General features: G+C 36.7%; 1 long non-coding RNA gene across 1 annotated transcript in view; it reads left to right on the top strand.

Annotated features, from left to right (window-relative positions):
- The first annotated feature begins 1,833 nt into the window (after nucleotides 1–1,833).
- Nucleotides 1,834–24,915, top strand: part of LOC137472181 (uncharacterized) — a 285,092-nt gene continuing 262,010 nt past the window's right edge. Inside the window, exons 1-2 of the long non-coding RNA XR_010998051.1 lie at nucleotides 1,834–2,330; nucleotides 11,080–11,146. This is a non-coding gene — a long non-coding RNA (uncharacterized lncRNA). The remainder of the gene's footprint in view (nucleotides 2,331–11,079; nucleotides 11,147–24,915) is intronic.

Raw genomic sequence — 24,915 nt, 5'->3', positions numbered from 1 at the left:
CATGTGTAAGCATCATGTTATTGAGAGTCGGTTAGAATTATCTTTTCCTCCTTTTTATTTTGTTCAAACATATTTCTGTGTTCATCATAAATATTTTCAGCACATATTTTTTAAATGTCTTTCCTTGATACCACTGTTATGTACAAAAGGAAAAAAGCTTCCCCTGAATACTCAGAATTGTTTGATCAGTAAGACAAGGCAACTACTTTACAAAACATATAACTATTTACACTGATTTTCTGTATTCTACTGACATTTGCAATTGTAGTTCTTCTCATCAAGAATCCAGGAAAAATTCTGAACCCAATAAATTTGTAGAAAATATTTTTTGTTTTATTTCAGACCTCTGAGAGAGGAGAAGGTACGAATCCAATTTCTCTGAATACTTCAGGAAAAGGAAAGTTAAACGCAGTTGCATAAGTGACAGTGACAGGGAAGCAAAGCTTCAGGTTTTTTTTTTAACTTTGTTTTCCTAATGGTATAGAACTAAAATTTCAAAGGTTTGATAAGTTTGCAAAATAGAATTTTATTTTGGGAAAATACAAATAGAAGTCAGTCTGTTTCTTTATCTTACAAGCATGAAGTATGTGTAGATGAAGAAAGATGCATTCGTGGAGGGATCTAAGTGTATGACTTATCTAAAATAAGTCAAAGCCTACATCATAAGCATCATCATAAGAAGTTTCCATGTCATTGAATGCACTTCCTTAGTGTTGTCTATGCATCAAGCTTTTCCTAATTCCCATACTGGTAGCTCCAGTAACATCTGAACCACAGCCTTCCTACATCCAAAGCAAAGGAAATTAATATGATGAGTAATGATGCAACTTTCCCTCTTATTATTGCAATTCTTTCCTGACAATAAATTTTCACTTTGTTTAATTGTAAGCCATGCTTCTTATTATTGGCTCAATTTTCTCAGCAAAGCATCTGGAGATAGACATTAATGTTATTACTTTGGTAATAATTGTGTTAAATAACTGCAGAAAAGCAATAGCACACAACTGCTTATTATTACACTTCTGCTGCTATTACATTCTTGTCTGCTATATAACAACATAAAAGAACTTGACAGTGTAAATACTCAGGTGAAAAAAAGGGTTGCTAATACTAAAAGAATAATGAATAGAGTAAGGATTTAATAAATATACTTTTATTGGTTTTTTTTTATTTTATAAATAATTTGATATTCAGTAATACATGTAGGGAAAAAAAAAGCCTACTAGGAAAAGCATGAAGAAAATAGAATTTAGAAAGTAACTAAAATATGTGAGAGGAAAAAAAGGAGAAAAAAATAGAAGTTTGGACAAAAAGGCTGTTCCAGATCACTGTTCAAAATTTAGAGTCAATGCAACATCCGAGGAAAAATCATTGAATCATTGTCTCATAACATCCTGGTAACTGCAGAAGCAATCTCTGCAGCTGCTGCTGGTTGCACTCTGCAGCTGATTTCCATAAGAGTACCTCTCCCAAAAGATTAGAACTGCTTTTCTATAGAAAACAGGCTCACAATACTAAAATGCTTATTGCACTACTAACAACAACTTTTCAGTATTAAGCCCTTGCAAAGCAAATCTAGCATAAAGTCTCACTTTTATTTATTTGTGGGGTGCTTTCTTTTTTTTTTTTTTTTTTTTTTTTTTTTTTGTGCAGGAAACCTCAGAAGGGTTTCACCTGAGCAGAGCCAAGGGACGAGAGATCAAAGGCACAAGTTGGTGAGTTTGGAGCAAATGCAAGGCACAGGAGTGAGAGGGAGGGAGAGAGAATAGTAGGGGCTAAGCAGGGCTGATTGAGCACACCTGGGAAGGGCAGTTCCCAGCACAGCTCAGGAAAGCCCTGAGGCCAGCAGGTCATTTTTGGGGTTTACTCTTAGGTGGAGGAGCAGGAGGTCCGGGCTCCTGTGGAGAGCTTGGGGTTTTGTTTTATTTTTTCAGATGAGGTCTACTACATTCTGAAAACAAATGAAGCAAAGTAGTAGCCTTCCTTAGGAAAACAGGCAGATAGTTACACATCATTGATGTTCTGTGGAGACAGCTGCAAAACGGAGGAGACTCTCAAGGAGCAGAGAAGAAAAGTGAGAAATTTAGAAAAGGAATTGGAAGACATATGCACCAGGTTCTGCTCATTGAAGAACTGTAAGAAAAGGTGTTTGTGACCAGTGGGGGAAAAAAACTCCAAACCCTCAATAAGCCTTCATGCTCCCTCCTGTAAATTCAGCTAAAAGCACCAGGGCTACACGCCTTGTGGCCTAGCAAAAGATGTCCTGTGTGCAGCAAAATACTTCCAAGGTGTGGAGAAGAAGACCAAAGAGAATCTCGATGATTCTGGAGGTAGGTAGGTGTGGGCCTGGCTGATAAATCCAAGTGCTTTATTAAGCTCAGTAATATAAAATCTGGAGAATCTTAGAGGGGGTGTTTGCATCCTCCCTCATTTTACCCTGTCTCTCCCTAACAGTCCTGTAAGAGGGGAAGATATTGCTTTTCCAAACTGCAGAAGATCTTGACAAAAAAAATATGCTGGCAAGTAAGGCATGCCAAGTACAAATGGCTCAGGATAGGAACACTCTGAACACATTCTTGGCTTTGTGCAGTCTGAGGCAGGTGATGCAGATTTGCACTGAAATGTTGGACATGACAAAGAGGGGAAGTCAATGTTGGGAGAAAGGTGAGGTGCTCTAAAGTTGTGCTTTCTGCCATAGTGTAGTAACTGTTTGCAAGCTTGTTCTGTTAAGCCAACAAATGTTTTTGGATAGCAAAGTAGCTGTAAATGAGAAGCAGCACAGGCAGATGGGCTGCTGGCTGACTTACAGAACCTAAAGTCCATGTTTCTGCAACCTGTGCTGGGCTACCCTGTGCAGTGTTCTTAAAATAATGAACATAGCTGTGAATGAGTGATGTGAGGAGAGTCTTTCCCCTGCTGGGCAGCTCTATGGAACAGCTCCCTCTCCCAGATTAGTAAGCTCTGAGTCTTTATGAATAGATGAAGCATGAGGGGCCTTGCTGCCGTTGCTTGATTGTTCAACTATTATTCTTACCATGCTTTCTTTTACTCTTGCACTGCATTGAGCTGTGCTTTGTAACATTCACCCTTTTTTCCAGCTGAAATCTACTCTAGTCCATTTTCCTCTTGTTGCTTAATTCTTTCATTATCCTATATTTTTTAGTATTTCTACATTTTGATGTTTTTCTCCTTGAGCATTTTCTCTTATTACTGTTCATTTCTGCTTCTGTCTCTCCTTCCAATTCCATCTGTGTAATTTCCCTTCTACTCCCATTTTTCCACATCTCATCTTCTTGTCTTACCTCATTCTGCTCTTATTATGTATCTTTCAATGAGAGTTTGATAAGGTGAGAAGAAAAAGAGTGACATTTGCCAGTTCCCTTCTAAAGGTCTTCTAATTACTAGCAAACCAGTTGTACTTGCTGAAAAGAATTACCAAATCATGCTTTCTCCTGTGACTCACTTGAAATTCACTTATGTATGAAATGTTAGACTGGTTTATGACATAGTTAGGCCTAAGCAAAGAAATCTGTTTGAAAGTTTGCAAGAAGTTAGTATTTTCAAAAGGAAGTGACAGTTTTGGTGGGCAGAATTTCCAACTGCAGGTATTCATATGGAAACTTCAGAATAAGTGAATGTCTCAGTCTGGTAAAAGCCACCTGGCCAACAAATACTTGCCTGGTGGGAGAAAGGCTGAAGTGTGGGGAAAAAACCTGAGACAGTGTAAATTAGAAAGCTAACTGTAAACTGGATTTTTTTAAGGCATCTTAAGTGATGAAATTAAATACAAATTCATAGTTATGTCTATGACTTTGGAAGTTATTAAAAACAATAGACACAGAAGGCTGGATCACACCAATTAGTCTTCCTGTGAGAAATCTTGTCTTTACAAAGAAAAATCAACTTTCCAAAGACATAGGAACACTTCTGTAAATGTCAGATAGAAAAAAAGTGAAAGAGATCTTTTCTGATGCTTTTAAAATATGAACTTTCTTCTTCTGACTCCTATTTTCCACTAATTATTGCTAACTGTACCACTGCTTCTTATAACTGTATTTTAAATGGCACACTATGGATCTCTAACCTATACAGTGGAAATATTCTGGTTTTCAGAAGTATTATTTAATCATCAATACTTTAAAACTTTCTTTTAGTAGTGGTAGGCTGTTTTTTTTTTTTTTTTTTTTTTTTTTTTTTTTTTTTTTTTTTAAAGTGGGGCAAGGGAGAGGGCTACAGGGTTGGTATCTGTGAGAAGGTGCCAGAAGCTTCACCTGTATCTCATAGAGCCAATGAGATACAGCTCATTGGCTGTAATCAGCTCCAAGGTGGATCTGCTGAGAGAGGAGTGAGAATATAAGCAAGAAACAGCTGTGCAGAAGAAGGGATGGGAGGTGCTCCAGGTACACAGCAGAGATTCCCCTGCAACCTGTAGTCAAGACCATGGTGAGACAGCTGTGCCCCTGTAGCCCATGACGGTTAAAGGGTGGAGCAGAGATCCACTTGTAACCTGCAGTGGAACCACTTGGGGGTGTGGGGTCCAGAATAGGGGGATGCCTGAAGGAGTCTGCTACTCATGAAAACCCATGCTGGAGCAGGCTCTTTGCAAACCTTTGCACCTATGGAAGGAACCCCCACTGGAGCAGGCTGCTGGCAGGCTGGGGACTTATGTTGGACCCTTCTTCCTGAAGGACTGCACTCAATGGAAGAGACCTATACTGGAGCAGTTCCTGAAGAACTGTAGCCTGTGAGGAGAATTCAGGTTAGAGTAGTTCATGGAGGATTTCTCCCATGAGAGGAATCCCAAAATGGAGGTGGGGAGGAGTGTGAGGAGTCTTCCCCCCTAAGGAGGAAGCAGTGAGAGAGACAATATGTGACTTTATCTCATCCCATGAGACTTTCATTCTATTTTTTTCTCCTGAGCAGCTTTGGTGGGCACCTGGCATCAAGCCAGTGTCAACCCACCACAGGCATTTTAATGACTCCTTACTTTAGGACTGAACTGCATTTGTACCACATTAAAAAAAAAAAAAAAAAAATCAACCAAAGACAAGCTGTCCTCCCTCCAAAAAATGAAGACCCCAAACAGAACACTCAAAAAAAAGAACACCCCAACACAGGGTGATAATATTGATACCATCAGTGGAAGGTAGTGTGGGTATGTGTGCCACTGCTGGTTTCAGTTCCTGCATCTTGATGATTCTGTGCAGTGCAGCATGATAGGATGATAGTGCACAATGATAACACATATGTCTTAGTGACGTGATGGGCATGCAGTAATATTAAGCTTTGTCCCTGAAGTGCAGGATTTGTTAGGTCAGGTACAGTTCTGTACTGAGATTTTTGTGCTAATATATGATTTGGGACTGAAAAACCTTCAGGACTGCACTTCTCTGCAGTTTACTGTGTTGTACAAGAGATGTTCTTGCTGTTCCAAGCCTTTTTCTAGTTAATTGTTTGCTTCAAAAATGTATGGGTTTCTGTCCAGTTTACTTGGTTTTGTTTGCTTAGTTTTATTTCCCATTTACCAGTGTGTATATTTTCAGAAATACACAAGTGTTTACCCAGTAATTTCAGGTTCTTGCTGTCCCTGTCTTTGAGCTTTTGTGAATGAACTGTGACTGAGGGACTACTATTAAATGAGTAGATGTAAAATATGATTGAAGCACAAGGCTTGTATTGAGTCAGAAATAAGAGTGAAGTTTTCCTTTCAGTGTCCTATCACATAGTAATGTACTGTTGCTGATATAAATGTGATAAATTGCCTATGAATAATAAAAAAGTTTCACCTCTTTATGATTCAGTATATAAAAACTGATTTCTATAGAACTCTTTCCATGACTCTTATCTGCTTTTATTACTGCTTTTTAGATATAGTTCATCCTTAAATGTTCCTTAAAGCAGTTTTTTTTTCTGCTTTTGTTCTTAAGTGTGCTCATACAATTGTTATGGAAAGGGATCTCCCAACAGTATTAAATATATCTTCAAACTAAATGTAAATTAATATACCATTGATTAACAACTTTGAATTGATATGAATGTACTTATGCTTGATTTTGTGTGTTTTTATAGCAAGTTATTCTCACATGTTAAATAGGTTGCTGGTGAAAAGGTGCTGGGCTAGCAAGCTCCCACCAGCAGCAGACATGAAGAAAGGAACTGATTATCCTGTGGTAATTCTTGTCTTTTACAGTGTGTTTCAAGCTTGTCAGAGCAGAATGCTGCGTGCACTTGGTATCTTGAGCCCTGTCAGTCCTTTTTAATTACCAATCACTGGCAGACACTTCTTCCTGCTCCAGTTTCTCTTGTGCTGGCTCTACCTAGCACAGGGAGCTCAAACCAAGGGGTTTTGTAGCACTATTGTGTAGGTGCACAGTTTGTGGCGACTGGGAGTGGGGCTGCAGCCCAGCCTCATCCCCAATGGGCACAGCTGTGGAAAGCAGGTGAGCAGCACTGACAGCAATGAGCCATGGAGTGCCCAGGGGCACTGACCAGCCACCAAAGGGAACAGAGGGCACACAGGTGCAGTGCATGAACATGAGGGTATAAAAGGTTGGGCTGAAGAACAAGTAGAGCAGATGCTTGCAGCCTTCTTAAGTGATGTAGTGCTATGCTGTATGGGCAGATGCCTTAAGCCTTCTGATGTGGTATGGTGTTACTCTGCATGGGCAAATGCTTAAAGCCTTCTGAAATTGTGTGGTGATACTCTGTGTATTTTGGCTGTCTCAACTGTGACATATGCTGCAACATTACTACATATATGCTAAAGTGGAAGGTGTACTTGGCAGGTAGACTGTTTCTCAATGTGCTCTTGCTGTAATCTGAAGATGTACATCTTCCCTGGGTGAGAAAAGTCTTGCTGTTCATATGGTTGTTGTGGGATTAGTTTAATTCCAAGCCTGTTAAATTAATATAAAATGAGAATACTTTTAAATTAGATTCCAAATGGGTAAATTAGTTAAAAGGCTAATAAAATGTAAAAATCGATAGTCAGGATGAGGTTCTTTTGAAAGTCCCCTCTCAACTCCGGGAGGCTATTCTTCCCTTGTGAGCAAGGGACAGTGAGGAGTGTCAATCATTTTCCTATTCAGTTTGCCCAAATCTCATAGGTATGTTCAGTCTTTTCACTTTAACTTCTTTCTTTATGTTGGGTTCTATCCTGGAAATAATCTGGCCATTTAATTAGAATAAACATTGTTGCAGTCTCTTACAAATATATGTACCTGTCTATTAGAGCAATGCATAATTTCCATTTCCCTTGCCAATAAATAGCTACTTGCTGCATCTGTAGCAGCATGTTGCAGGTCTTATGTTGTACTTGGCATTCCACATTATGTGGCATGTGAGCAATTTGTGATATAACTGTTCAAAAAGAATTAAATGTAGCTCATTCCTTGACTGGATGTGCTAATAATTAATTGCTGATACCTGATCTCTTCTTTCTTTAAAGCAGACAGATCTCCAGTAGTCACGCAGTCTCTGTTGCACAGGTTATGTTGTCATTAGTAGTAAAAAGCAATTATTTTGTAGGACATGGATTTTAAAAATGAGAGTAAATTCTTACAGTTCGTCCTGTAATCTCCCATAGTTTGGTTTGCTTTTCTTACTTGGTGAAACATTATTTTCTGTTGTTTTGGAGGAAATTGGCTAAATTTTGTGTGTGAGATAGCAGCAACATGGTGGGGGGTGCACCACACAGGGGCTTGGGACAGGCTGCTGCTCCAGCTTGGGAGGAGATGGGAGAACTGTGACGAGCTGGGGTGGGGGGCCCAAGCTCAGGGGACTAACACTGGCCTTGGGGCTAACTGTGGACATGGGGAGCTCCACCACTGCCTGCAGTACTGCATGCTAGACTGAGAATCGATCTGTTCTTAGGACCCGTGTTTTGGAATCTTGCCTCGTTATCTAGTGTTCTAGTTGCAGCTACTTGCAGGAGCTTTTAATCTCGAGGTTTCTTTCATTTAGGAAAAAAAAATATATTTTAGCCCATAATAAAAAATTACTTTAATGTGAAGAAATTACTGTAGTATTTTTAAATGACATCAACACTACAGTAACACCTTTCCAGTACTCATGGCTCTGTTATTTTTTGTCAAGCGAACACTACTGGCCTAATTTTCTCAGTTGTGTTGGTATTTCACTTTTTGTCACATTCTGGTTTGCAAAAAGGGTCCCTTGTTGTTGTAGCAAAGTTCTAGCTCTGCTCTCTGCCTGCAGCCTGAAGTCCATAAGAATCTGCTCTTGCTGGGTTTCAATCCTTCTCACTGCAATTTTATCTCTTGTTGTTCATAGACAGAAAAAGATATTTTTGCAGAGTCCTTTGCTTTTGCTGGAGGGGCAGGACAGCAGGAGATGATTCTTTCTCAGCACCACAGTGAAAGATGTGCTGGCATTTAACCTTTTAATGTGCAATTGTACCCAGCGCAAAATCAGCTTAAGAGAATGAGAAGCAACCCTTTTTCTGTGCTTCTCTAGGAGTTTAGACATAAGTTTAAAAACATGAGGACATATGTCCTCTTCTGAGGACATATTCTTGTCTTATTTCCCCATGGCTCACCTCCAAATACTAGAAGGGATTGATGCCAGCCAGTTTCCTGCTTCCTTTCAGCAGCATTTTGGTTCCATGGGGCTCCTTGCTGGGCAGCCGGATAAGTGAGTCTTTGTTCCTCACACGGGGCACTATTTGCAACGATTGTTTGACATGGACTTCACTTATGCTAGCAAAGCCAGTTTATTACACAGTTTACTAGTATTTATAGGTCACTACATACATAAAAAAATTTTCTAATTTGACCCTTTTGTTTCAGTCCTCTTTAGAAACACAATCTTCTGATTGTTCTCCTTATGCTAGTAATGTGCTTTGTTACCTCTTTTGCTGGTAAAGTCTTTATTGCCCCTTTCTTCATCAAAGTGGTCAGCATTAGAGAGTCAGAGTAACCAGACATGATGTCTTCACTTCTGCTCTTGCCTTGAGTTTATCTCTCCCTTGGCTTTCACTGAGCCAGGGCTAAAAGTTCTGCGGTGCTATCTAGTTTGGATTCTGTAGCTATGTGATCTCTGACATTCTTCCACATGGAGACAGTCACAAGATGATATCTTTTATTTATTATTTTAATTAATATTTGGAACAATGGAAGTAGGAAATGAGAGAAACCAAAGAATTCTGTTGCAGGTATTGCTAATACCATGGAGAACTAAGGCTATCCTTCCTTAACTCACACATGGAATTAAATCTGGTTCTTCACTCACAACAGTAGTTAACTCTGTTAAGTGAGAATATTAAAAGCAAACAAAGAGAACCACTAAGCTTTGAGACAGAAACTGTTTATTTTGCATTCTGGCATATCAGCATGTTCTAGAACATCCCCTGTTTTAATGGCCTAACAAATCTGGAAGCAATAAAATCCTTAAATTTTCCAAGTTTTATGATGTGAATGAATACTACTGAGTAATATTGGAAAAAAACATGTATGATGTGACTTGTTACATATTATATGTTTTTCAACCTGTACAAAAATAAAAGATGATATCATGTCTCCTATGTTTAAGAAGACTAATTTTGCATAGTATTAGCATTTAAAATGAATAAAATGTGCTTTCACTTTTTAATTTGTTTCTAGCTTTTCTTGTAATGAAAACCATAAGAAAGTAGAAGGGTTTTATTTCATTGCTTAATTGTTAGCAATTTATGAATTTTATTTAATCTTATCATGCAACTTTGCCAACACTTGCCCAAAGTTCTGCTGCTCTAAACTTGCTATCTTTAATCTGAAGGTATCCTGGTATAATTTACTTTTTCTCCATTTTGGTCTGGAGGTCACATGAAATGAAACCTGCAATTCTACCTTAAAAACTTTCTTGATAAACCTGCAGATAAGATTTCTGTTGCAGGATCTCTGTGTCTCATCGTTAGTATTAAAACTCAGCTTTTATATAATAGAAATATATAAAATGCTAGTAGGATTTAAAACAAAACAAAATTGTACTTAAAGAATAATAGAATTGCCTATGGAGAAGGAGGAAAATGGCACACTACTTGAAACAAAGATGTTTTTTATGAGTGAAAATACATATATACTTTGAAGTAGCATTATAATCTGGAGAGACAACCTTTTACCTTCATACTGCTTCTACAGTTGTAGGATCTCAAGAGCTAAGGGCACACGGACAGGTTTAATCATTCTACTGTGGCACGTGAGGCATCACATAAAGAAATGAGAGAGAATTCTAATTTAGAAAGCAACTGTGGACTTAACTATTTTCATGAGTCCCAAAGACCTCACATTGTCAATATGTAATAAAATGGATGTTTTATTTCATTTGCTAGAAATTGGTATTTCTATATATGGAAGGCAAAATACAAGTAGGATTACCTGTAAGATTGAACAAATCATAAGAAAAATGCTTTTCGATTTGGCTTTCTGTTTATTCTAATGCAAACCCCTTTTTTATGTCAAAATTAGGATATATCAGTGTAGGAAACTATTGTTGTGCTATTTAATCACTTGCTGTAGCTGATATACGAGAATGAGCATTGGCAATGTGATCAAATTTAAATTTTTCTCAGATCTGATACATTTGATAAATCCAGTGGAATAAGTGATAATCTGGAGATACCATTATCTCAGTTTCAATGTATTACAAAGTCAGCAGAATTATATCTAATGCGTGTCTTTAGTATCTGATCCTATTTATTTTGCCAGCTGTATGTGAAAGTGTCCATATTTCAGTAATTTGTGTCTGCTGCTGGAGTATTAGAACATATTAGAGCTTATTTTTCCATTAGGTTTTTGTTTGTGCATGTTCTGAATTTTTTTCTGTGATCTCAAGGCAGAATTTTTTAGCTTATTCTGTGACAGTGTCTCTATAAAGGCATAAATTCCACTTGTTCTAAGTCTGTGATTCTTAGTTCACAGACTAAGGGGAGACATAGACCTTATGTGTGGGGAGGGGAGAGACATAGACCTTATTGTGGGTATATTTCTTATTTATAGTATAAGAAAATATTCTTATTAGCTTTTGCAATTCAAAGTTTATTCGATATTAAATTAATATATTTCTGTTGTTTTGACTTCTTAACAGGCAATAACTTCAAACTATAGCTTCATGCTTTCGTTGAGAACATAGATCCTACTGCCAGGAAGTAACAGTAAGTACTTAGGTGTTATAATTTCTTTTTAATGAAGAAGTTTTCTTTTTAAGTGTTTGATGTTTACTTTAAATGTGTTCCAGGAAGCTATTATGACCACCCACAATATTGCCAGTGCTGAAATACACAAGTAGGTTTTCTCAGTGGATCAGATGTCTCTTGCTCAGAACATTTAGTTATCTTTCACAAGAGGGAAAACCCAATTGGAGTAAAGGCTTCTGTTTCAGTTGGCTATAGTTCCCAGTGTTTTCATTGAATGGGCGTAATTGTGTTTATGAAACATATTTTTGAAGTTATTAAAATTATTAGAAAATGAAGTTGGAAGAGTTACTATACCTTTAAAGATAATTTTGTTATATTGTAATGGATAACAGGAGACAAGAAGAGCAGAAAATGAATGTTTAGATGGAGAATGAGTCATTGTTCTGAAAGACTAAACAAAGGTACAAAAGTAGTTCATGATAGGCTATTTTTAGTTTATTGTTTTGGGGTTTTGCAGCCAGGGTTAAAAATAAGTGGCTGTATGCCATCAACAGTAATTTAAAAAAAGTACTTCATTGTCTTTCATAAAGACACTGCTCTTCTTAACAGCTTTTAACAGTCTCCATGCAAAACAACACAATTGGAAATTGCTGTCCACATTAAGGCTTTATGTCCTTTGTAAATGAATTTTGAACACACACCTACTGTAAGATTGAATATAAAAGTAAATTTATATCAGTTGCTGTGTTTATTACCAAGGGATTGATTTAGGGAGGTTATATCTTTTATTAGCTTCCAGTTTGCCTTCAGTTTTCATTAGATACTGAATAGGGATTGTTGGAGGGAGACAGGCACTCTTGCACTCAGAAGCAGAGTGTGCTGCTGCTAGAGGGCTTTTATGACCTCAGGACATCATCACTTGGGGCAATGTCTGATCAAGATCAGAAGAGTAATCCCTGTAGTGTTTTGAGGGGTCTGTAACAATCAGTGTCATAACAAATCTGTGTTAAGTCTAGTTTTGGTTGTTTTTGAATGTAGTATTAAGTTCCTACCTCTTTTCCTAAATTCATCTCTACCTGTGAGTTATCAAAAACAATTACACAATCTTCCTCCTGTACAACCTGTGGTACAATGAACTGAGATCAGATTAAATCCTTTAAGAAAGAGATAGGCTGAGTATTCTTAATGAATTTACCTCCTGTGATTTTGGTGTATTTATAAGTTGATACAGATGTTGAACCATTTTTTTACTATTATTTTAAGTAAAGGGGCAGAGTTAGTGACCTTGAAGGAAGAATCAGCTTTAATTTCAAATATGAAGATCTTGGACTGGGTAGGATGCAGCATTTTAGGAAATGCTTTATTACTTTTTCTTGATCAATTTCTTTTTATAGGGCTAGTTATGTAGAGCTTTTTATTTACTGCTAGTGGTCTGTTACACTTGAAAGCAGCAGAGTACTTTTGAAGGATTCTGTATAAATATTTACATAAATGAAAAATGCATCTCTTCTGATCATCACAAAATTGTTTAAAATTCTTTCTGATAGCAGTCTTATCTGTGGAGAAAAATGGTTGTTCTGCATCACATGATGCTATTTTTTGAGGGTGCTCAGCTTTGGGGATTTTGTTTTTGGGGTTTTTTATTTGAGACTGGAGGTGGAAGAACACTTAAGTGTCTGCTGTAGAAAACTTGGGATTTGATTTCTAGACAAATTAATAGGAAGAATTAGGTTTTCATTTTAAAGCTTTGTGGCAAACTGTTTTGTTGTTTTGGTTTTATTTTTCCTTCATATCTGCTTTTATTTTTAACTGGTCAATCTGTTTGTCCCCACATGCTGTGATATTATTGAGCCAACACACATCATTTGCTTCTCTACTAAGCAGTGAGGAAATGTCAAAGAAGGTAGTGTCAGCTAGAAGTAGAGATTATATTTTTTTCCAGCAGAGGGCCAAATTACTTTTAAACCTTGACAGTAGTTGCTTAAGAGACAGTATTTGATCCTGTAAAGAATGATCTATTTTCTGCTTAATCACTTGAAGTTCTGTCAGATGGATTAAATGAGATTATTCCATTGCTATCCTAAATATACTTTGGAAATGTTTGTTTTGATACCAGTAAATAAGTAATTTTTTAAAAAATCACATTATGCATTAATATTTTTCGTGGCTTTTCAGGAATATATTCCAATGTCCAACACATAGTGCAAAATAATAAACGGTGAAAAAATAGTGCAGCTATTCCGTCTACTTCTTTACCAATTACATGTAGAGGCCCATGTGTACTTTATCCTGAAAGCTCAGCTATTCAACACATGTTGTTTAAAAAGCCCTTTTGAGAACTGTTCCACTGATTAGGGGTAACTTTATTTATGTCCTCTGTGTCCAGCTATATTTCTTGCCTTTGTAGATATACCCTATGGCTTGAAGGAGATGAAGAACAGCAGGGAGCCCGTTAGCTGGGCATCTCTATAGATGACTGTTCTTATGCATACTCATTGTTTCAATGGAGAAGGCTTATTACTAGATAGGATATTGCACATTCAGTACATTGCACAAAACAAAATAGCTGGTTTTGATTGAAATAGTAGCCTTATATTTAGATATGAAGGGAAAGCAGTAGACTATAATGTAATCTATATCTCTAAAAATCACTGGGTTTAGGTGCCTTCTTGGAAGTTTGATCAGTAAAACAGCTAAAAAAAGAAAAACTTCAATAAGAAAAATACCTGTATTCCCTGGAATGGGAAACATTAACATTCGGAATTGGGATAGATACATCATTTAAAAGGATATAGTTTATCATTACTGTAATATGTTAGTAATATTAATTAAATTATTTTTCTTTTATTTCATCTTGCATCTTCTGTGTTTTGAAGTTCTGTCCATTCTGATGATTCTAGTAACTGGTTTTTCCATTGTTTTTGTTTTTTTTTTTTTTTTTATATGTCAACTTCTCAGTTCTGTTTGTCAAGGTTTATTTGTTTGGTTTACTCATCCTCAATCAGAGGATGGGGAAATAATTTTTGTGGGAGTTTTTTTTTTGTTTGTTTGTTTGTTTTTTTTAAAAGTACAGATTTGTTTACCAATAAGAAATTAGCAAGATTATTTCAAGGATGAAGAGCTGTTAACATAAAAGTCATGACATTGACATGAATGTGCTTCTTTACTTCTCTGAAATATTAGGAAACTGAATAATCCATTAGATGTTTTCAGAGTGCTTTTTTCCTGTGTTCCAGAGTAACCCATGTATTGTGGTTGTACAGTTCAAAAGCCTGTTGATACAGATAGACCCAGAGTGCTGAAACCCGAGTCCTTAATTGGAATGCAGCTATATTTGAATTAAAACTTCCTCAATTATAAATTAAGTAATTTTTGAAACCACTTTTTTATTTTACTTTCAGATACAAAGTAATTCTTATACTCTAATTCACATAGGTGAGAGTTTTGTAAAGCAGTAACTGAAAAAGAGTCTGTCATGTTATTCAACCAGATGACCTTTGAGATAAGTGTGTGATGCTTGTGAGTTTGGTGAGTTTAGTCCTTTTTTGCATAAAGAAGCATTGTTGGCATGCAATCAAAATGATGATGACTGTCTGGGAAATATGCTTTCAAGGGTTGCTTCCACAAATGAGTCATAAGTAAAAGCTCTTCATCTAGCACAGAGCACATTAAGCTGGAAGAACAAACAAAAAGCTTGTTGGTAGATCAAAGAAAATACAAGCATAAAAGATACTCTTAGAAGATCAGTTGGTCTAAATATCAGAATTGTAGTAATATCTTTCTGTCTTATTCTCCTCTGGTTTATCGCTTTCATGTAGACCTTGATTATTTTAGCTGCTGGCATAGTTTCCTTCAAAAAGCAGCTCATTTGCTGCAGCTTTAATGGGATAGAGAGCAAAGTGTTAGCAGTCTTAAGAGAACTGAGTTTATGTTCTTATGGGAATAAAATTTTTAGCCAATTCTCTTGTACTTTGTTCAGTTAACTCTAGAAAAGTAAATCAAACATTGAAGACTGCATCTGGCATGTATAAAACATACTTGTGTGTACCTATCTGTCCATGTAGAGGTAGATAGATAAGGCATATGATCACTGCAGGAGGTGAGATAATATCTTTCTCTATACTGAGCATGTATTTTTACAGATCATTCACAACATAAATTCTTGTATGCTTACTACCTTGAAATATTTCAGATATAGGTACTTTGTTGCATCCTGGGTTTGGGTTCAAATTATGGGTTTTTTCTTTGTTAGTTTTCCAGTTCTCTGTACCCTCGTGCATCCCCCTGGTTTTCCCCTACTCCTGCGGTTTCCGTGCCTGTCTCCCCGTTCTCGCGGTCCCACTCACCCCAAAGTCCCGTCTCCGCCCCTGCCGTGTTCCCATTGGTCTCTGTAGTACATGTCATCACCACGATGTCTGTACCCATTGGGCGGGAGGACTCCCCGTCTTCCCTGTCCCTTCCCTCTTTCATCCCACTCCTTGGCATGCTCGAGGCCATTTGCGTCCGTGCGAAGCTGGGAGCGGCTGCAGCTTTTCCACCGCAGCTCTTGCAGCCAATAAAGCATCCAGCCGCCACGCGGACGGATTTCCCTGCCTCTTTGTTTCTTCCCTCGTGCCGACGGCGAAGCGCAGCCAACAGACCACCCCGGAGCGCGGCAGCAAAAGCGCCCGGGAACTGCGGCGAGCCCCGGCCCCAACGAAAAGCTGAGACGCCCAAGCCAGGCGTTCGGGAGCTGACCGGGGCAGAGAAAAGTAAAGAGCAGCCGTGAGTGGCGCCCAATGTGGGGTCACGGCCAGCGCAAGGCTGCGGAGCAGGCAGAGAGTCACCACAGAGCAGAATGCATAGTGACCATATATGGCCTGAAGACTCAATCAGATTTGTCAATCATTTTTTCCTCTTTGCTTTAAAACTGAACTTCTTTCAAATAGAGAGTGGAAGGGTTGTCCTTGTAGCTTGTTCTTCTGTAACGCTCTTTCACTTTTTATTTGACTGAAAGGCGGTCCAGTCTACATGCACAGTAGTTCACCATGTAAACACTTCTGTATCTTTTGGTGTTCTATGATACACATTTAACGAGTGATGCAGCTGCTTCCTGCTCATGACTTGGGCGAGCTTCCAGCCCCGGGGTTAGGTAGACATGCCCTATATGAGCACAGTTTGCTCTATAAGTAAGCAAATAAGCTTTGGTTATTACATCTGCCCTTCTGGTCACATAAGAGATGATGGCTCAGGCTTGAAGTTTAAATGTGTCTCTGAGGATCTCTGTGGCTAGGTCTTGGCTAAAGCTGAACAGTCAGTGACTCTACTAACAAGGGAACCTTTTCCTAATTAAGGAAAATCTGATGTTCTATCATGGGGAAATCTGTGGCAAATAGACTGAAGTGAAATATAATAATTTGGCTTTTTTTCTTCAAATAAGATGAAATTAAGCTACTGAAGAGCTTATATATATAGCAGTAAAAGAAATCTTGATTGGTGACTTAGAGTTGCAGTAGAGATAACGCAGCAGAAAAAAGCACTGGTCACTAAAAAGGTATGTAAGTAATATTAAAGTCATTTTTTGAGTATTCTTACTCATAGTTTTATACATAAAAGTAATTTTCTCTTACAAATCAATTCGTTCTGGTTTTGCATAAAATAGCTTCCCCTTGCCACAGAAAGGAAGACTGTAACATATAAATCATTAGAAATTTCCAAAAGACATTGTTTTGGAGAGGGCTGCATTTTGTACAAAGTCACTGCTGGCTGCAAAATTGAATGGGCCACAAATGTGTTGCATTCATAATATTAGCTATAAAATTTGAAATTAATATTAGTTTCTGCCTCTGTTACCATGTGCTGATTAGCATAAAATAAACTTTGCCCTAAGAGCTGTGAGGTAATTAACACAAAATTCAAACCCAGAAAACATTTCCAAATCAGAAAAGGCTCTAAATGAAAATGACTGTTGGGAAAGCACTGAGACAAGAATGATATATGTTTTCTGATATCTACTTGCCAGGCATCTACTTTAGGCCAAATTGCAGGGAGGGGGAGAAGATAATTTGCTGGGCAAAGCAGACCTTTGATTCAATGCACATGACTATTATCACAGGAAAAAAAATATTAAAGAACATTATTTTAGATTGCTGTAGTAAAAATGCATATAAAATGCTGTTTCCCTTCTGGAAGCCCTTTGTTATACAGTGACAATTTTGGGAATCATGTTACAGTGTGTTAGTTGTCATTTCGAAAGCTTGGCTATTAGCCACAATGTTGAGTTTGGTTATGAGATTTTGATCTCTTCACATCATCTGACAATGCTTTCCCTAAAGAATTCCAGTGTGTAAAACAGTCTAAACTTTTTCAACCTTTTTCAGAGTCAGGAATATTTTTGTGACCTTAATCTGGTGGAGTGCATTTTACCTTTTTTTATGTGTCAAACGGATGGAGACATGTATGAAGCCTTTGCCTGCACTTAGGCTGTACCAAGGTCCTTAACTTCACTAGGAAGAACAAGTAGTCATTAGCTACTTTCATTGATAGATTGCTTTGAGAAAACTGGCACAATAGCTATACTTTTTTAAGAACTATTTGTAACTTTCTCCAGTGTTAGTAACAAGACTGCTTATGAAGCCTTCAGGTGTGGGGAACTTCCTTGATCACAGTATGTTATTTTAAAGGTAACCTCAGCAAATATCCAATATGCTGTTCGAATGATTAGCATTAAATATAGCATATTTCACAATAAATCAGTATAATGCTGCATCAGCATTTCAAAGTGTCCTCATGATTACTAGTGCCACGGAGGGGAGTATAAAGTTTGGAGGAGGTAATTAGAATGACCTAGCATTACCGAGCTGGTGAGCAGTACTGGATTTTGTCCACAATTAATGGGAGTTTTTCATAAGATGCTGCTTATCAATAACATGTGCATGCAGATGTCAATGAAAGTTAATGTGAATATCTACACGTGAATGTAAATTGCAAACCAAATACGCCTCATATTTTACAAATGCATTACAGTTTTAGCTGAGCTAATTTAAGAAGTATTTTTTCTTATTAACTTAAAGTTTTTAGCAAACTAAAAATTATTTATTGAATATTCCTAAATTACTGGTATGTTTTTATATTGACACTGGTTTGCACCAGACAGTCTACCTTTTCTAACAGTTAATACGGTGTTTGGGGACACACTGCAGCAATGTTTAGATTAATGGTTTATAATTTACCTGAAAACTTCTTCAGAGGCCACATTAGATATTGGGTTATCTTTAAAATACATAATTTATTAATACATATGCTCTCTAAATGCTTGTTTGTTTATTTTCACTTTGGTTTTAGAGCTAAGAATTTTGTCTTAAGACAATTATTAGCAAAGTAGAATACTGAACACTGACAGTCTTCTGAAACAGATGTAGAGAAAGCAGTTTTCACTGAACATCAAGTTGTGTTTTCTTTTTCCCAATGCAAAAGAACAGGAGTTACTAAGAACATAAAGCAGCTTTAGGAGAGGGAAAAGCTAATTGTCAAGTAGAGGGGAAAAGGTCTCAGAAGACCAAGTTATTGCTGAAGGTAAGATTTTCACCCCAAGAATGGAATTCTATGGAGGATTTATGTGAAAAGCTGATAATTGAGACAGTTAACGGTTTCCCTGCTTATCAAAACATTAAACTGGAAAGATTTCTTTACAAAGGATTTCTTTGCTGTCTGAGGATGGTGATCAGTTGTAATGTCCAAGTTTAACCAACTTCCACTGATACAATTAAATACCAAAAATGTACCTGAGGTTCTTTGTTTAACAATCTAAGCTAAATATGAAGCCCAATGAAATATGAGGTCCCTGTCACACAGTGATCTTATCCTGTGCTGCTGTAGTTTCCAGGGAAGGAAACAGATTAACAAACAGCTGGATTTTCTTTTGCAAATACTGGGAAAATATCTCATTTTGACAGTCATCTGATTTTATACTCAATGAAATGTTAACTTGAAATTTTTCATCCATTTTAAAAGATTTAAAGACTTACTGGAAAAAAATTCCAAACAAACATACCCCACATGCTGTGGAATTAAATGTGTCACTTTCAGATAAAGTGAAAAGTAATAGGTATTTGGTATTTGAACTCCTACATGTTCCATTACACATCCAGTGGAGCTATTTTTGTTTAATCTGTCTTACTGGTCAATGGCTGTGCTGAACAGGAAAATTTATCATTTGTACATCCTCATCTAAAACCTCTTTATGAGGAGGGGGTTTTTACAATACAGAAAATGAAGGCCTTTTTTCAAAGTTGTCCAGAAAATATTGTGAATGTGTTTTTGATGCTTTAAGTGGGCATGTCTAGATTTTCAAGTGATGTGTAGAGCAATCTGTTTTTTGGTCCTTATGGTAAACAAGGTGACATTATGGTCTGGCAGGGCAGTGGTTTTATACAGATCAAGATAATAGTACAGTCTGGAGGGGAGCCACTGCTGTTAGCAGTTATCATCTCTTAACGGTGAATTGTCATAATGTTCATTTTATTCTTTTAGCTGGTGTTGCCCAGTACTAGTTACAGCATCAGCTTAAATGATCAGGGAGGTTCAACCAGCAAAATTGTGCTTAAATGGCTTCAAATATGACTTGAACCTCTGTTGAAATGTTCCTAGGTATATCTCCCTCCTTCCAGATTTGTTGTATTGTACACTACAAAAACACTAGATTCAGACTTACATAGTCTAGTGGATTAATTCAGAGATTTGTGATGAAAGAAATGTCAGCATTTAAATACATTTGATTTAATTATTTAGGTTTTTGTAGAAGATATGAACAAAGGATAATTCCCCAAAACAACAAATATATCTTTTCTTAATATAGACTTCTAATTTACTCAAACTGAGAAACTATTGATTCTCCTTTCTGTATGTAGCTTTTCCTTAAAGCTGAGTTGCAAGCAAAATGGTCACTGAAATTTCAATCAAGTTTATTTTAAATCATTTAAAATATCTAGGCTGCCTGGGATTCTAATACCTGAAGGAATCTATAATAGGATATATGGGTATTATTCAGTGGGAGGCAAGTTGCAAATCAGATACCTGTACCTGTAACTAAAGAGAGAAATGTTTTAATCTCTTATACCATAAGGCAAGTATTGTAAAGATTATTAGTAGAAATACATCATAAATTTCTTCCAGATGTTGTGTACTTCAAGTATTTTTTTAAATTATATCTTCTTCTAGATTAATAATCTTTTAAAATTAGAGTATTTCCCTTTAAAATCAGGAAAACACTTTTCTTGATATTTAAGTTTCAAAAACTATCTGTATTCTGTGCTCGTGCACTCCCATGTTCATGTTTATTGCACAAGATTAAATAATTGCATCCTTTTGTAATATTGTTTGACACATTCTAGGGTTTTCAACAATCATTTCACTTGACTGTACTTTGAAGCATGTCTTGCAATGTAGTATATTCAAACAAGCATGAGAAGAAATGCTTCCCAGAACAACTCAAAAGTACATTTGGATGAGAAAACTAAGTGGTATAATATAGTGCAATGCTGTTTCTCATGGGAGTGGAGGTTTTTTTCTATATCAGTTGAGGTATTGTGGGAATCTAAGGTTAACGATATACACCAGTAGAAAAGATTCAAGGAGCAATGAGGTACATGTTCATAAATAATTGCTGTTGCAGTTTTAAATTATTTCACAAAAATTCCCCGAGGAGCTGTGTTGTGCTTCATAGTTCTGGTGTTGAAGTGATCCTTTCTATGGAAAGATATATAAGTATAGATAAATTAGACTTTTCCTTTCTATTTCTGGCTTGCTTCAAATACAAGATTTCAACTCTTTTTTTAGTTGTCTCAAAAGATTCAAAGATCGCATGACAAAATACAAAGGTATTAGAATTTATTACTTTGTATAGTATCATAGTTTTCTCTTTCTTGCAATAATTTCTCTCTTCTTTTTTATGTGTGGTAAACCCTGAAAAAATGTGTCCTGTAGGTAGACTAGAAGGGAAAGTGCTAATTCTAGGATTCTGCAAGTTCTTTCTGAAGGCTGTAAGGGATACAGAAGAAGCTGGCAAAAAACCCCTCCCCAAGAACTGAAAAGGCATTATTTCAGGGCAGTTTCACAGAAAAATCTATGTAAAGGGTCTATGTAAAGAATCATAGCTTTTCTAGCAGAGACTGGCTTTCTGTTCTAACAAATCAGTTTTTTTCTCTGGTCACTGCTATCTAATGGCTAGAGATGGATATGACAGATTATTTTGCAAAAAAAAAAAAAAAAAAAAAGGAAAAACAATTATAAAGTTTTATTTAGTCTATCTCACTGTGTAGCAGCTCTGCCCCTGATTTTCCATCCATCAGAGTTCAGAAGTCACTGAAGTCTCTGGTTTCTCCAGTTCACTCTTTACTCCTGAGGGGACTTCAGATTATTCTACTACAGATTGCTACTTGGAGGATATTATTCCAAGATTTATGGTGCATATCTCAACTCAACCCAGAGTTTTCCTCTTCCACTTAAGTGTTTCAGCTATGCAGCAGCCCTGTTGCTTGAGAACCTCTGGGATTTACAGAAGGATAATCTTCTCTGTTACAGAAGTTGCACAGAAAAAACACGGGATATGAAAAAAAATCAGTATTTCATATCCAGTGATCTGACACCAAACTGGACTCAACATACTAGAAATAAATTATTACACAAGTTAGAATAGTTTTTGAAAATATATACAAAGCTTGCAGGATCATATTATATCTTAGAATTTGTAATGCTTTACAAGCCAAGGTAAACTTGGGAATTCTCTTCATTGAAAGGATCTCCTTATGTGATTCACTGAATAAATGGTACATATCTTCAGACCACTTCCTTTAAATCTAAATGCGCTTAAATACTGATCCCATTAAATTTGACTAATATATGTTTTGTGTAAGATCGTTAAAGAACAGGTAAGTAGGACCATGGAGGTGTTACTAAATTCCAAGTATTCAAAGTGAGAACAGTCAGTATCTAAATTATTGAGCTGTCATGTTAAATGAAGCTGAATATTTTTAAGTGGTTCACATGCAGATTGTAAAAAAAGACACAGACTCTGCATTATCAAACAGGACTCATTACTTTTCAAAATTAAGGGAACAATAAGACCTAATTTTTGGAACTTAGCTGTGCAGAAAATGTGCGAGACTGATTCTCTTTTTCTGACAGTAGAATGAGTTCTGTAGAAACATCTGTTAAAGAGCATTTTCATGCTTTTCATATATTCAATTGTTCATAATTTCATTAGTCATTAATCTACATGGATATAATTCTTAATATTATTGCAATATGTAAAAGCATAAAATTTTGCACAATAAAACTTTTAAGTACCTCATTGATTGTTCTTTTTTGATGTGGAACTAAATAGTTAATAATGCTGACAAGTCATTAAGTATGTAGGTAAAATAGGCTCACTCATAGAGCTTAATGCAGCTCTTTCCATATTACAGCTTTAGTGCCAGACTTTCTGCAGAGCAGCTTTTATATTTAAGGATTTTCTCAATGCGAAGAGTGAGTCTAAAAGTAAAGAATTTAAGTGAGGTGACACAAGCATGGAAAATATTTTAATATAGGTGATTTGATGATGTGTACTTGTTCATGTAAGTTGCTTCAGACTTCTGCTAATAAGATGATAAGGGTCACTTTATTGCTGTAATGATATACAAGTCTTCTGTACCATGTATCATCAACAGGAGGAGGGGGGACAGGGAGAAGTCTTAATCAAATTGAAAAAAAAAAAAAATTAATTGAAGTTATCTGAAGTTATGCTGAGCAGAGATCTGCCCCAATGTCTGCAGTAATGAGTATTTCCACCTAATGTAGTGTGATCTGGACATACAACATTATTTCCTGAAAATGCCATTCTTGGACCTGCTAGGCTTGGTGTTTGCAATATTCCAAATGCAGTTGTGTGAAGGCTTTTTCATTTTTTTTTCTTCTCCACAATTCTTTATTTTCCCTAGCCAAATATAATAAATATTGATTCACCTTAGAGATAACTATATAATAGTAACCTGGTTTTAGAGGTTTGGGTCTCTATGCACCAGTGTGGATGCCGATAGATGATCAAACAGTAACAGCCTAATGAGCTGCAGCATTTAGTCTGTGGCAGTACATGTTGTGGATGTGCTTGAGAGAGGTTTCAGTTGGACAGAAAAGTAAATTTCAGAATACATTTGGTCAGAAATGTCTGTTAAGCTTGAACTGGCATAATAGTTTTTGTTATGCTGTGAGACTAATGGTGTTCGATTCAGTTCTTGTGCTTTGCAATCAGTCTTGTGTTGGGCAAATCACTTCCACTGTGTGTGTTTGACTCTGTAAAACACCACTATTGTCTTCTTCCTTTGAACTCTGGTAAGTTTGAGGCAATACAAGGTTTTCAATGAAGCTTCAACCTCTGTCTGGAGTTTTTGTTGTGAAACACCCCTTTGTTTTATGCAGCCTGCTCTTTTAGGGAGATTGGGGATGTTCCCAAGAGTGTTGTTTGTCAAAAGTGCTGCATGGCAGCGTCTGCTTGCAACCTGCAGTTCTCAAAATGCAAGGAAAGTTAATTTTTTGAATACAGTAGCAAGCAGGGACTTTGCCTCAGGGGGGAATTAATTATTCTGGGAACTTGAACGGTGCTAGTATCACAGGGGATACTAGTAATTACTCACAAAGTAAATGTGATTTTGGGGGACTGTTTCAGCCACCAGAACAGATATTAGTATCAAATAATGGCAGCAAGTTAAATGGGAGCCTATGAGTGTGTTTGGGGAAAAAAATGGTCACATTCCAAATTGGGATCATGTCCACATTTTTTTTCATGTTGAAAATTTATTGTATTAAGAAATTGTTCTTCCTTTATGGCTGCTTTGCGCCTGGGTTCCCCCACCATGTGTGCTCACCAATGCATATGCAAAAATGTGCCTATTCTAAACTTAATATTTAAGTCCTCTATTTGGGATAATGTAATCCTGTTTTGCTGCAAAACTTCATTCCCCAAAAAATAGAAACATAATTTTACACCTAGAAAAGACCAAATTTATCTTCTCATTGAGATATTACTCATTATTCCCTTAATCCAGGGTTCTCAGAAGAATTATAGCTCATTTTAGGAATAGGAACATAGACTGAACTAGGACCTTGGGATGACTGAGACTTAGTTTAGTCTCTATTTTGGTACTGATTTAAAGCCCACGTATACTACCTGAAATATAATCAAATTATTCGCATGATCTCTGCTCCAACCCTTTGAGAACATTAGTACTTTTGAAATGAAGTGCTATAAAGCATAAGCATTTCTTTCTAGTACCTGCAAGATAAGCTTTTTCACAACTTTATATGTGAATTTTTGGAATTTTTGAAAAAATTCTCAGGGCTAGCTGTACATTCAAAAAGGAAGGCGTATTTTCCTTTTTGATACAGCTCACTAGTACTTTGTGTTGGGAAAAGCAGCTGTTTCATGAGGTGTAATAAATGATAATTTGTTTGCTGCTTTGTTAGCCTCAATTTCTGCACAGCTAAATTATCAGGATAAGTTAGATATATTGCTCAGGAAAACTGAGCAGTAAAACAATTGTGTATACTCTTTACCTGTGAAATTACCTGTAATGTGCTTTCTGTTAGCACAAATTAAAAGCCACAAGAATTAAGTTATTGCTTGTATTTAAGCCTTGGCATTCTGTGAGATTTGGTCTCAGTGGATGGCAGGCAGAAAAAAATGGCTCACCTGAGCAAGCCACAGCTCAGCCCTGTCCTCCAGGTGGGTGGGATAAGCTGTTCCAAGGCCACAGTTCAACAGCAGACTAAAT

This window comes from Anomalospiza imberbis, chromosome 4, assembly GCF_031753505.1.
Source record: "Anomalospiza imberbis isolate Cuckoo-Finch-1a 21T00152 chromosome 4, ASM3175350v1, whole genome shotgun sequence".
NCBI classification, from domain to species: domain Eukaryota; kingdom Metazoa; phylum Chordata; class Aves; order Passeriformes; family Viduidae; genus Anomalospiza; species Anomalospiza imberbis.
This window is presented reverse-complemented; position numbering and strand designations above follow the sequence as displayed.